Source organism: Lepisma saccharinum, chromosome 2 (genome assembly GCF_977018435.1).
Source record: "Lepisma saccharinum chromosome 2, izLepSacc3.1, whole genome shotgun sequence".
Lineage (NCBI taxonomy): Eukaryota > Metazoa > Arthropoda > Insecta > Zygentoma > Lepismatidae > Lepisma > Lepisma saccharinum.
In genome coordinates this window covers 72308642-72323529 of record NC_139230.1, presented here as the reverse complement: position 1 = coordinate 72323529, position 14888 = coordinate 72308642, and positions in this window count along the sequence as shown.

The window sequence follows — 14888 nt, the reverse complement described above, 5'->3', positions numbered from 1 at the left end:
AGAAAAATCATATGTTTATGATGTAAGAAATGAGAGAGTCACGGAGCAATTCTAGAAGAATTACATTGTTTTAATATTAGATAAACAAATTGAAGCTGGTATCCAATTGAACTTAAACCAGAAATAAATATGTGTGTGTGTGTGTGTGTATGTGTGTGTGTGGCCTAGTTTTAGGTGTGGCCAAAAGAGGGGCATATTTTTAACAAAATTATGGACAACAATCTCACAGAAGTGCCTTTTATAAGTGTAGCCTCATCAATCTGAGGGGGTCATACTTTCTCATGGAATCCATGAGGGCTTTTTTACAAAAATCTTGGATTAAACAGGGGTTCCACACTTGAACAAAAAGCTCATATGGGCATGTTGAGCCTGTTTTAAGTGTAAGCAAATCTGCTTGAGGAGAGTTCATACTTTCGTGGGTTTATCCCACCACAAACACCACTACTCTTGGTACCTCCTATTCAGTGCCAAATTACTATGAAGATATTTCCGAAACAGAAAAAGGATTTCCGATATCTCTAAGATGTGTTTTAAGTACACGCAAATGCCCACCCAATGTATTTTCTTTCTGCTTCTCAAAGACGTGAAAACACAGATTGTGGGCTATTTTAGTAGCTCTATTTTCTTCTTTGAAGTTGGATATCATACACAAACACAGAATATTATGAATGTAGTGCGCTGTATCCCGCTGTAGGAGGATTAAAAAGGGTCCTACAAGAACTGTCCACAACTGTGGCCCGATATGTAGTCAACTGTAGCCTGTAGACTGCTGTAGACAGTTTCAAGAATCGCAAATTCAGGAAATGACTACAAATTTGACCACAAGCCTGACGTGGCTACATATTAGGCCACATATCGGAATACTAACAGTTCGTGAATAGCGCCCCTGGAGGCAGAGAAGTCGTACGTCCAAGATGTCAAGAACGAGAGGGTCACGGAACAGTTTTAGAAACTAACACAAGTAGAAAAGTTTCTTTCATATCATTTCTAGAAAAAAAATATCACAAAAATTCAAAATACTAAATTACAAAAATCATAAAATCGCGACCGGATCTCGGAAAATCCCTCCCTCCCAATGTCGATTTCGACTTTTCGTAATTTTCGAAGAGACATGGGGTTTCTTGCGTTAACATCGTCTCCCTTCATAATTTCGACCGTAATCTCTTTTGGTCGAAATCTGTTTTTTGAATTAGCAAGGACTAGGTCATGCAGGTTAGCTTAGCACGTAAAAGATCGTAAAAAAATTGAAAGTAGGTCAAAAGGCGCGTTGAGCGTAAGAAGAACATGGTGCAAATTTGCAACAGGTAGAAAATAGCTTAGAAAGTGTTGCCCATGCATTTTTTTCTCCTTTTAGGTTAGCTTAGCCCGTAAAAGGTCGTGAAATAAAAAGTAGGTCAAAGGACGTCGCCAGAACGAAGCGTTTTACCTACTTAAAAGATCGTAAAATCAAAAGTAGGTCAAAGTATGCGGCCAGAACGAAGAATTTTACCTACTACAAAAGTAGGTCAAAGGATGTGTATGTTTTCTAACTCGTGAAAAATGCGAATAGGTTATGTTATATCACGTAAGATCGTAAAAGGTCATAAGAAAAAAATACGTAGATAAAAACAACCCTTGTAGGTTAACTTAGCCCGTAAAAGGTCGTAAAGACAAAAGTAGCGATGCATTTCGACAATGAAAATGGAAAACAACCAAAAGGATTGAAAACGACCAAAAAGATGCCGTAGAATTCTCTAAAATACACTACTGGCGATTGCAATGCCGAGTAACTGGAGTGACCCGAAAAAGAAAGAAATGTTACCCCTCTCTTTGACCGACATAGCCTTGACCCATTTCCAGGATATTAAGACAAGACCAACCTCTAATGACTTGACATACGCCCAGATCAAGAACGAACTCAGTACTCTATTTAAGGGAGCCTTCATGCCAAGTCAGCCAGTACAAATAGTATTAGCACGGAAACAGTTGCTGACTGAACCCATCTATGCCTACGTAATAGCCAAGAAATCTCTAGTATTGCAGTATTTCCCTTGGGCCTCCGAAGAACAGATTATATCATATATAATAATTCGATTGTCTTCAAAATTTATTGGATGCTTAACTAAAAACACATTTTTGAAAACAGAAGATCTGATTTCCCATTTACAGAATTTTGTACGTCAAGAAACATTAATTCAGTCTCGTTTAGTTGAAGAACAGAGAGAAATAGAGCATGCGTTAGCACAAGGGAGGTATATGACCCCTTCCTCCTTTCCCCCGCTACCCAGCTATTCATTTCCAACGCACAACAATCCTTTTACCAACACCGCTCAAACAAATGTTCAAAGCTGAATTCCACAACATAACCAAAGTTCAATTCCAGTTAACCCGTACATTGGGCAGAAACATGCCTCTTTCCCTCTCATTTATAAGTCAGCATAACACAATTTCACACAATATCCTCAAGGACAAACTCAGATTCCTATTCCCATGCATCAAAACCGCCCACCCCTAAGTAGTACTTAAATTTGCCACACAGCGGCGCCAGAATCTCTGCATCAGAAGAATCCCCCCCCAACACCACAGTGACTCCTAGCGGTGAAAAGACAAACCTAGATCAGATCACTGAGCAGGCACACAATTTATGTCTGTCCGCTAAAGAAACACAAATTCCCAGCTCTGTATTTGCCTTTTGCGAAATATCCTCGAATTTACGCGTAACTCTAATAACACAGCAAATAACAAGGATGAAAGATGTAAAAGTGAGGGGAACAAAAATCACTTTCCCACTCACAAAAACAACTACAGGGCTAATCAAAGAAGACAATACCGTTCAAACACTAGAGGTCAATCTAGGGGTTCCCAAAGATTTAATTCGAAGGGACAGTATAGAAATATGGCTAAGCGGTACAACACTAATACCCCACACTGTAATTTTTGTGGTAGGAACAACCACCAGAGTTCCAGATGCTTTTATAAACCAGATGAGGCTAATCCGTTAAACTGAATTCATCTTTGGCGTGCTGGAACAACCCCGAAGATAAAATCAGGTAAGATACAGTTCCAATAAATGAGACAAACGGGTTGAATTACATTCACGCCAACATTCAAGAGCAACAAATTGATTTACTGTTAGACGTGGAGTCTCAAGTTTCAATTTTTCCCAGGCACTTACTCCCGTCTAAAGCGAAAACATACAATGTGAACTGCAATATTCAGGGTGTAACGGGGATAAAACTACCAGTTTCCGAGATTGTAGCATTCCCTATTATAATTGATAAATACAAATATTCACATCCCTCTAGAGTTGTAGAATCAAAAACCCTCCCTCCAATCTTAGGAAATGATTTTCTAAAAACACAAAGGTGTGATATTTCACTAAACAACAACACCATTACCATTAATGATTTAGGGCATATACCAAAGTGGAATATCTCCAAATTAAACAAACTACTCACACAATGTCACATGATATCCTTAGTCAAATTGAGAATGCAAATGTATTTAAAGGTACAGCTACAGTAAAAAAAAACAGTTCAGTTAAATCCACATACCCGAACAAACATTAACATGTCTACCTCCCCCATTCCCAACTTGAACAAAAACCCAATCTTACCAAGTACAATTACGGAGGAGAATCTCAACAATGATGATGATAATGATGATGAAACTTTTCTCCACCCAGTTTTCTTTCTACAGTCAGAAAACTTTGATATCAAAACTGCACACCGTAATGACCCTCATTTGCAAGAAATCATTCACATCTTAGAAGGTAACCCCCAAAGTAACCTTAAATTTGAGAAACTTTGCTACACTTTTGTTTTGAAAAATCACATTCTGTACAGGAAAACGAAAATAAAGGAAGGATTTAAAGACAAGTTATGTATCCCACAAGCATTCAGAAAGGATGCATTTCAATTAATTCATTGCAATTTCATGATGGCAGCACATCAAGGTGGTCACAAGACCTATAACCTCATGTTGTCACGTTACTATTTTATAAACATGAAAAGGTACGTTTATGATCAAGTTCGTAATTGTATCCCATGTCAAATTGCAAAGAGACCACAAGGATCAAAAAAATTGTTTCTCAGTGCGACACACTGTCATCAGACTCGTCGATGAGCAGTGTCGTGCTCTAGCGTCGTTTACTAATGAGAACCGACTCACATTCTCTCTTACTTCGTGTGTAGTGATTTCTAATTGGACTTTCACGATTTTCCATTTTTCAATTTTTGTGGTGTTTTCTTTTACACACACCCATAGAACCAGGCTTATGTTGCCATTGACTGTTTTTTTATCTTCGTTACCAATACTCGTACGCAATGCTTTCAATAACCAATGAACGCTTGCTAGCTTTTTCTTTACGGTGCGTGGCTTATTTCTTATATTCTGGTGAAGATTTTTATTTTTAAATCACAATGACAGGTGATGGATGTAATGGTTCTTATTTTTAGTGTTTCTAATATTTTTATTATTGTTAATAAAAGTAATAGTTTTCCTTCCCTTGGTCATATCGCAACCATCGAGAGAATGGATGCGTATAGTGAGGGGAATGATGAGGTATAATGAGTGAAGTTAGAGAAGAGGCTTGTTTAATGCTCTCTTTACTCTGTTCATTAATCTGTCGCCTTCATCGATTGCCTCCAAGTCATCCCAGGAATGCGCTGTATTTCATATTGCTACAATACTGAAGTTATACGTGAGGTTACGAAAGTAGCCTCGCCGATAGAGGTCTGGAGAAGTAACAACCTCTAGTCCGGCATGAGTATAAATACGAAGTCCGGAAGAACATCGCTCTCATTCGCTCACAGTTTTACTCAGATACTTCCTTGATACACTTGGCGCGGGATAACGGAGGACAAGTTGGGCAGAGTCGAAGTACGGACTCTGACACGTTCTGGACATAGCATACATCTTTATCTAAGGCAGGATTCTACAGGAACTTCGGGCAGGTATGATAAGTGTGGAAAGAGCATTCTCACTCAGTTATAATTCATCTTTTCCTTCATGACCGGGGCGGGCCCCTTTTTGCAATTGTTATAAACCGTAAACCTCTCGCTTTATGATTTGGTACATCCCGGTGACTGTGATCCCCGATGAGGAACGTGTATTCCTACCAACTTAAGTGTCAAGATTACGAAGTAATAAAGTTTTCAACTTTTCAAGAGGTCAAGGGTAGCAAATATTGCTACTACACTCACCTACATGAACGAATTGTTTAGCCTGTCTTCTTAAGATTGAGGCACAATAGTATATTTTCTTTTACTAACTTATGTGTGTGCCATAAAATGTCACAACGTGTCCTGCATTTCATTCAAACTGCAAATAATTTATCAGTATGAGGTCTCACTCAAGTTTGGTCTTTGACCTGAAGTTATTTTTATCATTCACGTGTTTTGCCCCTAAAAACGTAGTCGTTACCCATGGGCTCAACAGGCCGGATATCTCCCGCAATTTGCCCAAGTTATATGGAAATATTGATTGACAAATTGAGGATATTTGCACAAATGTCTGTGACACATACAGTGCAGATCATTAATTTTCAATTTGAAAGAAAAACATTTTGTAAAAGATTTCACACTAGGAACAACCAGGAAATATGATGCAAAACCTCGTTCATTGCAACAAACAATGTTTGACCAAATGTTAGCGGACTCCTGCCACCCTTACCATTAGATTGTTCTCCTCCTTTTTTATGTTAGCTGAGACAAAGAACGCCGTAAAGAGATTTACACAGGAGAAAGTGCTTTTAGGAAAACCAAAATGCATACATTGTAAGGAGCATACTTTTTAATGATCGAGAATTACAACTGAAAATAGACCTATATGCAATTATTTTAATAAGTAGGTCAAAATAATATTTCATGAATCTAATTAGTCACAGTTGATATAATAATAATTAAGCAAAGAACTGTTTTGATTAGAGACGTATATATGATGGAAATTGAATTTGGAGATGTAAACATACTCCCTTGCTTCCGTAGCCCTGTAGCTATACCTATAGACCTGATTATGCAGGTATCCATATGTTTGCTCGAGGTGTCATTCGTCATGAACTTTGGTATACAGAAATGGTGTAATTCTCTGAATTTATCCTGACTACTTTTTCACAAGTGCACATCATGGTTTTGAGTAGCACGTGATATTATAAGGCATGTTTAGAGACAGGAATCTTAACGTCAATAAAAATGAATATTCCAATTATTATCAATTATCTTTAGAAACTCTGAATGTGCAAATTTACTACAAATGATAAATGTGACACAGCAATCTTATGGAAATCATGAATATATTAAGAACTCCAAACAGCTGCGAAAAGGAAGAACAAGGAAGAAGTTCATCCTGTTATCTTTATCACAAGGATAATCTTTAAGTTTACGTATGTGTGTGTATATACATTAATGAGGTCGATTGAATCATGTAAAATGTCAAGAAAGTACAGGAACATGGTGCACTGTACACTCTCAAACATTATATGAAATGGTGTTTAATGAACAAAAATTCACATTGTAGTTTTCTGTTAACATTTTGTCATGATTCTCGTGAAGAATATTATCGTGATCATTTACAATTCAGGGTTTTGAAAGGTTATGGCTAGGTAGCATATATCAATTGTAATAAGATCAAAATGTTTGTAAGGAGATAATACTTTTCTTTCCTCCTATTTATAGAAATACTATGCCTCGCCCAATATTGCACTTCACAGAACCGAAAAGTGTATCACGTTGCATTAGATTTACCAACATAACTGATGGAGAGGCCGAGGTTTTGTATAAGAATGATGGCAGATTAAAGAGTCTAGTGGTAAGTACTCTGTTGTATATTAATATGTGTTTGAAGGGCTACATTTAGACACTTATTTCTCAGGTGATTCTGAGGCCGTTTACTTCAATAGCAGAGGTTCTCATTACATGTAGCTAATATTAAGGTTGGTACAAAATCAAGTTTCGCATTACGTAATTCTTGATGCTTTTGTTTTTTATCTTGTGGTAATATTACGAAAGCCGTCTTAGTTTTAGACTTTTAAACACAACTCTATCAAATTTGTGTAGTGATGTAATTTAAGTCAAATGTTCTTTCTATTAATATATAAATATAAATAATAATTCAACATATATTCCCTCTTGTCACTGTGGAAAAATATATTCAAAATAATTTACAGTACAACCATTTTATCATAATTAGCACAAAAGTATATCTATTTAGTCATCTAATAAATGCACAATAGTAAATTGAACCCATAAGCGTAGGAAAAATATAGCAACACATTGATAAGTTGAGGAATTAATATTATCATTATTATAAAAATGTAACTGTAAAGTACCTAATTTTATTAAAAGTTGTATCAACCGGAACCAGGAGGAATCTTTTTCAGGATAGGAGAAATAAAACATTCTAAAAGAGCTAAGGTGAGGAGTGGGAGAGATTTAGGCAACTGGGAAACATAACTGAAGAATCAGTGGCACTTGTTTTTCTTCGTCAGAGGTGTTTGGTCTCACATTGACCTTTGGATTTCTCCAGAAGACATAGGATCTGGTTCAGTTCTAATTTTTGAGACCCTCATGATGGAATCTCAAGAAGCCTGAAATGATTTCTGTGAGCGTAAAACAATCATAATTATAGTTCTTGAATATATATATATATATATATATGTTTCAGTGCTAATCAATTTTAACTTTCAGTGCACCATGATCATTTCTAATACTCAGTTTCATCATGTTGGTTCTATATCTTTTATCCAGAACCCAGAACCTATTAAAATAAACTCCATGCAAGTCTAGAGTTAATAGTAGTCGAAACCCCAAAAGAGAGTTTAAATATAACAAATAATTTTGTCCTCATTCATTTACAAATATCGCACCCTACGATCCCATCATCAAGGTTATGCAGCACTACCATTATGTTCCTACATAACATTAGAAACAAAGTAACATATCTGACATTGCATTATCATAGTCTAGATACAATATTTGCAAATAATTTGATATTTTGTGTTAGTGGATTTTTGCCATATAGGATTCAATATGGAAAGTAACTCATTATCTCCCACTGATAACCGTAAAATGTAATCTCTGAAAGTCATACTCCGAACAATATCACTGTCCAGCATTTTGGGGGGAAAATTGGTTGTTTTCAAACAAGTAGGTGACTCTGGAAGTATTTTGAATGCTGATCACGGAAATTACATCAATTTTTTCCCAATCACGTCAGGATTGTTCACAATTTCACAATCAAAATTATCAATTTCGCCATTCCATTACACCTATTACTGTAAGCTACAAATTAAATTTAAGCAAGGGAAATTTCCGTTCTTTACAAACCAATAGGAATTCTGGAAGTATCTCGAATGCTAATCACGCACATGACATCTATATTTCCTTATCAAGTCAGGATTTTTCACAATTTCACAATCAAAATTCGCATATTCGTCATTCCATTACGCCCATTACAGAACGCAATAAAATAAATTTAAAGAAGGGAAATTTCGGTTGTTTACAAACCAATAGGTGACCCTGGAATTATTTTAAATGCATATGACGGGTATGACAAAAAATGTATTCCCATCACTTCGGGATTTTTCTCCAAGTCATTAAGCTCAATAAACACACCATATTATAACATTGCGTTTTGGACATTTTGTGAAGGAAATTCTTATATGGGATTTCGATAATGGAACCTACGTAATCAAAGTTTACAATTTTCATGCCAATGTGTCTTGTGAAGATAGAAGGTGGATTAAATGCTTACCAGTCTATGTGCATTTACAGTTCAAAATTAGAGGTTTTGGTAATGTAGAAAACCAATATTTTACCAGAGCTATCTATTGAGGAAATGATGGAACTACACATTTTATTGTGAAACTAAGGCAGTTAATATGTTGCTGTTTTCTGAAACAAACTAGACATGTTGGGTAAAAATTGATTTCATTTTTGGAATCACATGCTGAAAATATTCAGACAACAGTCATCTGCGAGTAATCCAAACCCATGCACGATGTGCACCTATTTTACATCCTCTCCAAGAGCCTGTTGAGATGATGGGATGCTGTCTCGGGTTGATGGTCTTCCGAAGTTGTTTCATGTATTTCCATTGTGCATTCTATGAATATGCAAGCCATTCCAGACATCTCTCTCCATTATCTCGGCAACTCGATCACTGGGCGGGCGTTGTCGTCCACGAACAGAAAGACAAGATTCATTGCGTCTTGGTAGAGATGAACATAGCCTTCCAGAATATCATTAAAATTTCTGCTAAGGCACGTAGAAGTGTTCAAGTAGTTATTATACTGGCCAACATTAGACACCAGGGCCAACATTACTGTCAACTTCAGAGATGACTTTTTCTTTATAACGTGAATTCTGTTATCTTCGCACAAACAGATATCCAATATCACTCGCAAAACAGATCCAGGATTTAATTCTGTTTATTTATACTATCCTAGCTCAATACCTATCCTCTTACCTTGTTGTGCTCCATCCTCGGCAACCACCGTCCACACACACGGTTCTCTGAAAACAGCGGAATTTTCTAGTCGGAAAATAACGCTTTGCTCTAGCAACCTTAGTGACATTTTGACCCAACTATATTCCTCCAACTGCTCGTACATGATCATAAGCACTCAAATTATATTTTTCAGTCACTTTGCAGCCGAATATTTTCTTTACACCATACTGTTTTACAGTAAATTTACCCTACTGTATTCAGTCCTGCATACTAGCTTCACATTACATACTTATCCATACTGATTTTTCATGAAGAGTCAGCTTTGGTGGCACTGCTGTCTACACACATGACAGAGACTACGCACGTACACAGCTATTCCCTCTGCACGTTGTTCGAGTCAGTTGTGTAGAATCTGCACGGCGTTGAACGCATAAAGTCGATTATTCCTTACTAATTGTCAGGTAGTGTATAAACTGTGCGTAGCTTAATGACTTCACTAGTTACTAAATACTTGTATTTAAGATGCACATTTATTTTATTTTCTCGTTGCAATAAAGTAAAGCTAACAGTAAAATACAAATGCAATGCATAACTTCAAGATTAATTGTTCTTCAGGTACTTAACTCTGGCGAATCCATATATGTCCAGCCACGTCGCATGCATGAATGGGCATGCCAAGTACCAGGGTCACGTAAAGTTCTGCTCCCCATTTCCAACGATGAAAGTTATATGGAGAAGGTAAATAATATGCATACCTATACGTTTTATTGTTCTGTGCGAGTTATTTTATTATGATATGTGAGAAAGAGATCTTGTGAGCTACGCATGTACAAAATACCATTAATTTTATTAAAGATATGGATATTAGATATACGATTTTCAAAACTATCAAAATAGCTCTGTTGTAATTTAGTTAGATAGTGCTTTATTTTTTAGTGTTACCTTCCATGCGTCCTTATCACGAACAATATCAAACAAATGTTTGACATCCTTCCAAATTCCACTCAACCAAAAACAGTATCACATCAACCATGGCTTAATAATTAATGTATAGTTTAGTATTTTATGGATATGACAGATAAATAATTCACTACATTTTGATTCGTTTGGTACTATATTTCTCATACTGTACTTAAGGTGAAGTAATGTTCAAGAATTTAATTGGACATAGTAAAAAGACATCGATCGTAATGATTATTTAAGGTTGATATCGTTGATTTAGAACATATATATCTGACCCCGCTGTCTTGTTTGTCGTTGCATCTTTCACATCCATGCCGAAGCAATAAAGCAAAACCGACCCTTTGTGAATCCGTGAGAGAAAGTGTTGTATTTCCAGGAGTAGTAAGTACATTCCTCTAATTTTGTATTATTATGAACGTTTTGTTGCAGCTGATTAGAAATGGGCAAATTTTTCACATTCGTGAACAAATTTCATGCAAATTCCTCGTCAATAAATACGATAAAATCAGTTCATATTATTAATATTGAACTGAATTTTAATGAAACGACTACCCAAATAATGTAATATTTGTCACAATGGACGTGTATCTGAGTTAAGGATCAAATAAATCACTCTGTCTTTGACAGGATGAATTTAGAAAAGCAAAACATTTCCTTTACTTTATATATTTGACAACCCTATCTGCAATTCTTGATTTTCTGCGCTATTCAATATTTGATTTTATTTGGCTGACAATGAAGTAATATTTTCTATTAAAATTAATTTGGTTAAGAGTAGTCCTCCATTTCAATTAATAAACTCTAAATCTTACACATGAAAGAAGAATTATAATTGCTGCTTTTACTCGAGGGGTTTCACACCTGGATTATTCATACGTTAAAAATTAATAGATTTTCATCATTTTCCACAAACACTGGTTAAACACTTTTCATTTTTGACAATTGAGATTAATTTAAACATTTATAGGGCATTTCCCGGCATTCAGTTTTTGTCTTTATATCAAGTTGAAAAAGCTAAGAGTTATGATCATTGGAATGTTGTTGAATTTTACGTTTTTGACTAGCTCCTTCTCTAATTTGACAATCTTAATTAATCTTAAAGAAATCTTGAAATGAAGTGCCTATTGCTTATCATGCGACTTGTGAAAATAAATGGATAGTATCTTACTTATTTCTATTAATATTATTTTATTTTTGCAGAATTATCATCTTTCTTATTTATTTTCCAAATTCTTCTGTTGTCTCAAATGCCTGTGGTGCCAGCACGAAAGGAAATTGTAGAAAGAGACTATTTCAAATTCAGTGTTACTTGCACGTTTTTTCTCCAAATAAATGCCTAAACTAAAAATAGGATCTTGCTCTGTGGTAACTTACAAAAACACTCAAATATTGATAAGTCTTTACTTAATTACAAACTAAGATTTTCGGCGATCTTATAACTAGAAAGTTGCCTTTTCTCCGATTCTTCTCATAATTGAGATTATTTGAAAGTAATTTACAATTTAGTTTCATTTTGAGTCATTTTTATGAGCAGATAGGCTAATCGGGACTGTAACAATTTAATGTAGGATCCGGACCGCAATGTACCTCCATCGGGTGTACTTAATGTACTATTATCCACATTTTGAGATGTAAAGAGATGTAATTTGTATCGAAATTGTTCTCTACGTTTCCATTCAACATATTTGAAAGAAATTCGGTTCAACAGTCCTGTGGCAGTACGGGCTTTTCGGCCAGGGGATGCGCACGATGGAGAACAGATATCATGGAAGTATATTACTCAGAATAAGAAAGATCTTTTCAGCCGGAGCCATGTATCTCTTTCACCATTCCTCCATTCATTTTCAACTTTCACATGTCCACAAATACAAAACACTCTTTAATGCGTTTTCTTATTCCTAAATGTATCCTTAACAGAGACCATGTGATAAGGGTTTAGAAGGGTGAAGTGTTGCTGTTTAATTGTAAAGTTTAATTGAATATTGCTGTGCAACAGAAAATCTAAATATGCTGACCAAGGCAGTAATTTATTTTATTATAAAACATAAACTAACGTAACGTTTCAACCTTCTAGCAAGGTCTTCTTCAGACTCTGTATCAAGTACAAAAGTAACCAGATACAAGGAGAAGGGTAATATATATACACAAACATTACTCCCTCCAGACTATTTAGAAAGTTGTTAGGAACTTTCTAGCAGATGACTTTCACTTTCCAACTTTACTTTCACCTAAAAGTCTAAACACAATTACTTCCATATAGAATGTGGTTGGACTTTTTAATCTCACGCTCTTTTCCCTTCATTTTTCTTCCTTTTCCTCTCCTCGTTTTCTCTTGTCCTTTCCACTCTTTCCAACATCTTCTTCCATTCTTTGTTTAACTTCAGTCCCCCATTCCAGTTCATTGTGTCTTCTTCGCCTTTCTTCTCTATTTCCTTGGCTTCCTTCCATTTTCTCACTAGCATTCTCTTCTCCCTTCCTATCTGCTTAGCCTCATCCCACTCTATGTCATGTCCTGTTTCTCTCGTGTGTTTAAATATTGCATTTCTCTCTCTCTTAAGTCGTACATCATCCCTATGTTGTTTCAACCTGTCTTTCAGCCTTTTTTTCGTTTCTCCTATGTACACACTCTGACATTCTTTACATTTTACTTCGTAGATAATCCCTTCTTCTTCCTCTTCTCTCTTTTCCTTTTTCTTGTTAGCATTCCTCGCTATTCCTAAGATGCTTCTCCCTCCCTTCCTGTAAGTTTTAATTCCTGCTTTTCTAAGCACTTTGCATATCTTTTCTGTGGTCTTCCCCATACTCCTTATTCCAAACCTTCTCTCCTCTTTTTCTTTCTCTTCTAATTCTCCCCTGCCCGTTTTCTTACTTCTTCTGTTTATGTCCAGTCTATCCTGCTTCTCATAGCCATTCTTTTCCAGCTGTTTCCATAGGCTATTTATTTTGCCTTCTTTTTCACATTCTTTCATGCATATTTTCTTGATTCTGTCCTCCATATTCTTTATAAAATTTATTTTTGTCACCTCACTTACATCACTTCTTTTGTGGCAGAATACCCCTGCTGCACACTTCTTCTGATGCCAAGCGGTTTCAATTTCTTGTCCTCTTTCCCTTTTCATCAATATATCTAGATAGCTTAACTTGTCTTCTTCTTCTATTTCAAGTTCCAATAATATCCCTCTTTCTTCATCTTGAATTTCTTTGGCAAAAATGTCAAGCTCCCTCTTCGTTCCCTTCCATATAGAATGTGGTTGGACTTTTTAATCTCACGCAGGGAAGAAGAGGCAGCTTGACATTTTTGCCAAAGAAATTCAAGATGAAGAAAGAGGGATATTATTGGAACTTGAAATAGAAGAAGAAGACAAGTTAAGCTATCTAGATATATTGATGAAAAGGGAAAGAGGACAAGAAATTGAAACCGCTTGGCATCAGAAGAAGTGTGCAGCAGGGGTATTCTGCCACAAAAGAAGTGATGTAAGTGAGGTGACAAAAATAAATTTTAGAAAGAATATGGAGGACAGAATCAAGAAAATATGCATGAAAGAATGTGAAAAAGAAGGCAAAATAAATAGCCTATGGAAACAGCTGGAAAAGAATGGCTATGAGAAGCAGGATAGACTGGACATAAACAGAAGAAGTAAGAAAACGGGCAGGGGAGAATTAGAAGAGAAAGAAAAAGAGGAGAGAAGGTTTGGAATAAGGAGTATGGGGAAGACCACAGAAAAGATATGCAAAGTGCTTAGAAAAGCAGGAATTAAAACTTACAGGAAGGGAGGGAGAAGCATCTTAGGAATAGCGAGGAATGCTAACAAGAAAAAGGAAAAGAGAGAAGAGGAAGAAGAAGGGATTATCTACGAAGTAAAATGTAAAGAATGTCAGAGTGTGTACATAGGAGAAACGAAAAAAAGGCTGAAAGACAGGTTGAAACAACATAGGGATGATGTACGACTTAAGAGAGAGAGAAATGCAATATTTAAACACACGAGAGAAACAGGACATGACATAGAGTGGGATGAGGCTAAGCAGATAGGAAGGGAGAAGAGAATGCTAGTGAGAAAATGGAAGGAAGCCAAGGAAATAGAGAAGAAAGGCGAAGAAGACACAATGAACTGGAATGGGGGACTGAAGTTAAACAAAGAATGGAAGAAGATGTTGGAAAGAGTGGAAAGGACAAGAGAAAACGAGGAGAGGAAAAGGAAGAAAAATGAAGGGAAAAGAGCGTGAGATTAAAAAGTCCAACCACATTCTATATGGAAGTAATTGTGTTTAGACTTTTAGGTGAAAGTAAAGTTGGAAAGTGAAAGTCATCTGCTAGAAAGTTCCTAACAACTTTCTAAATAGTCTGGAGGGAGTAATGTTTGTGTATATATATTACCCTTCTCCTTGTATCTGGTTACTTTTGTACTTGATACAGAGTCTGAAGAAGACCTTGCTAGAAGGTTGAAACGTTACGTTAGTTTATGTTTTATAATAAAATAAATTACTGCCTTGGTCAGCAT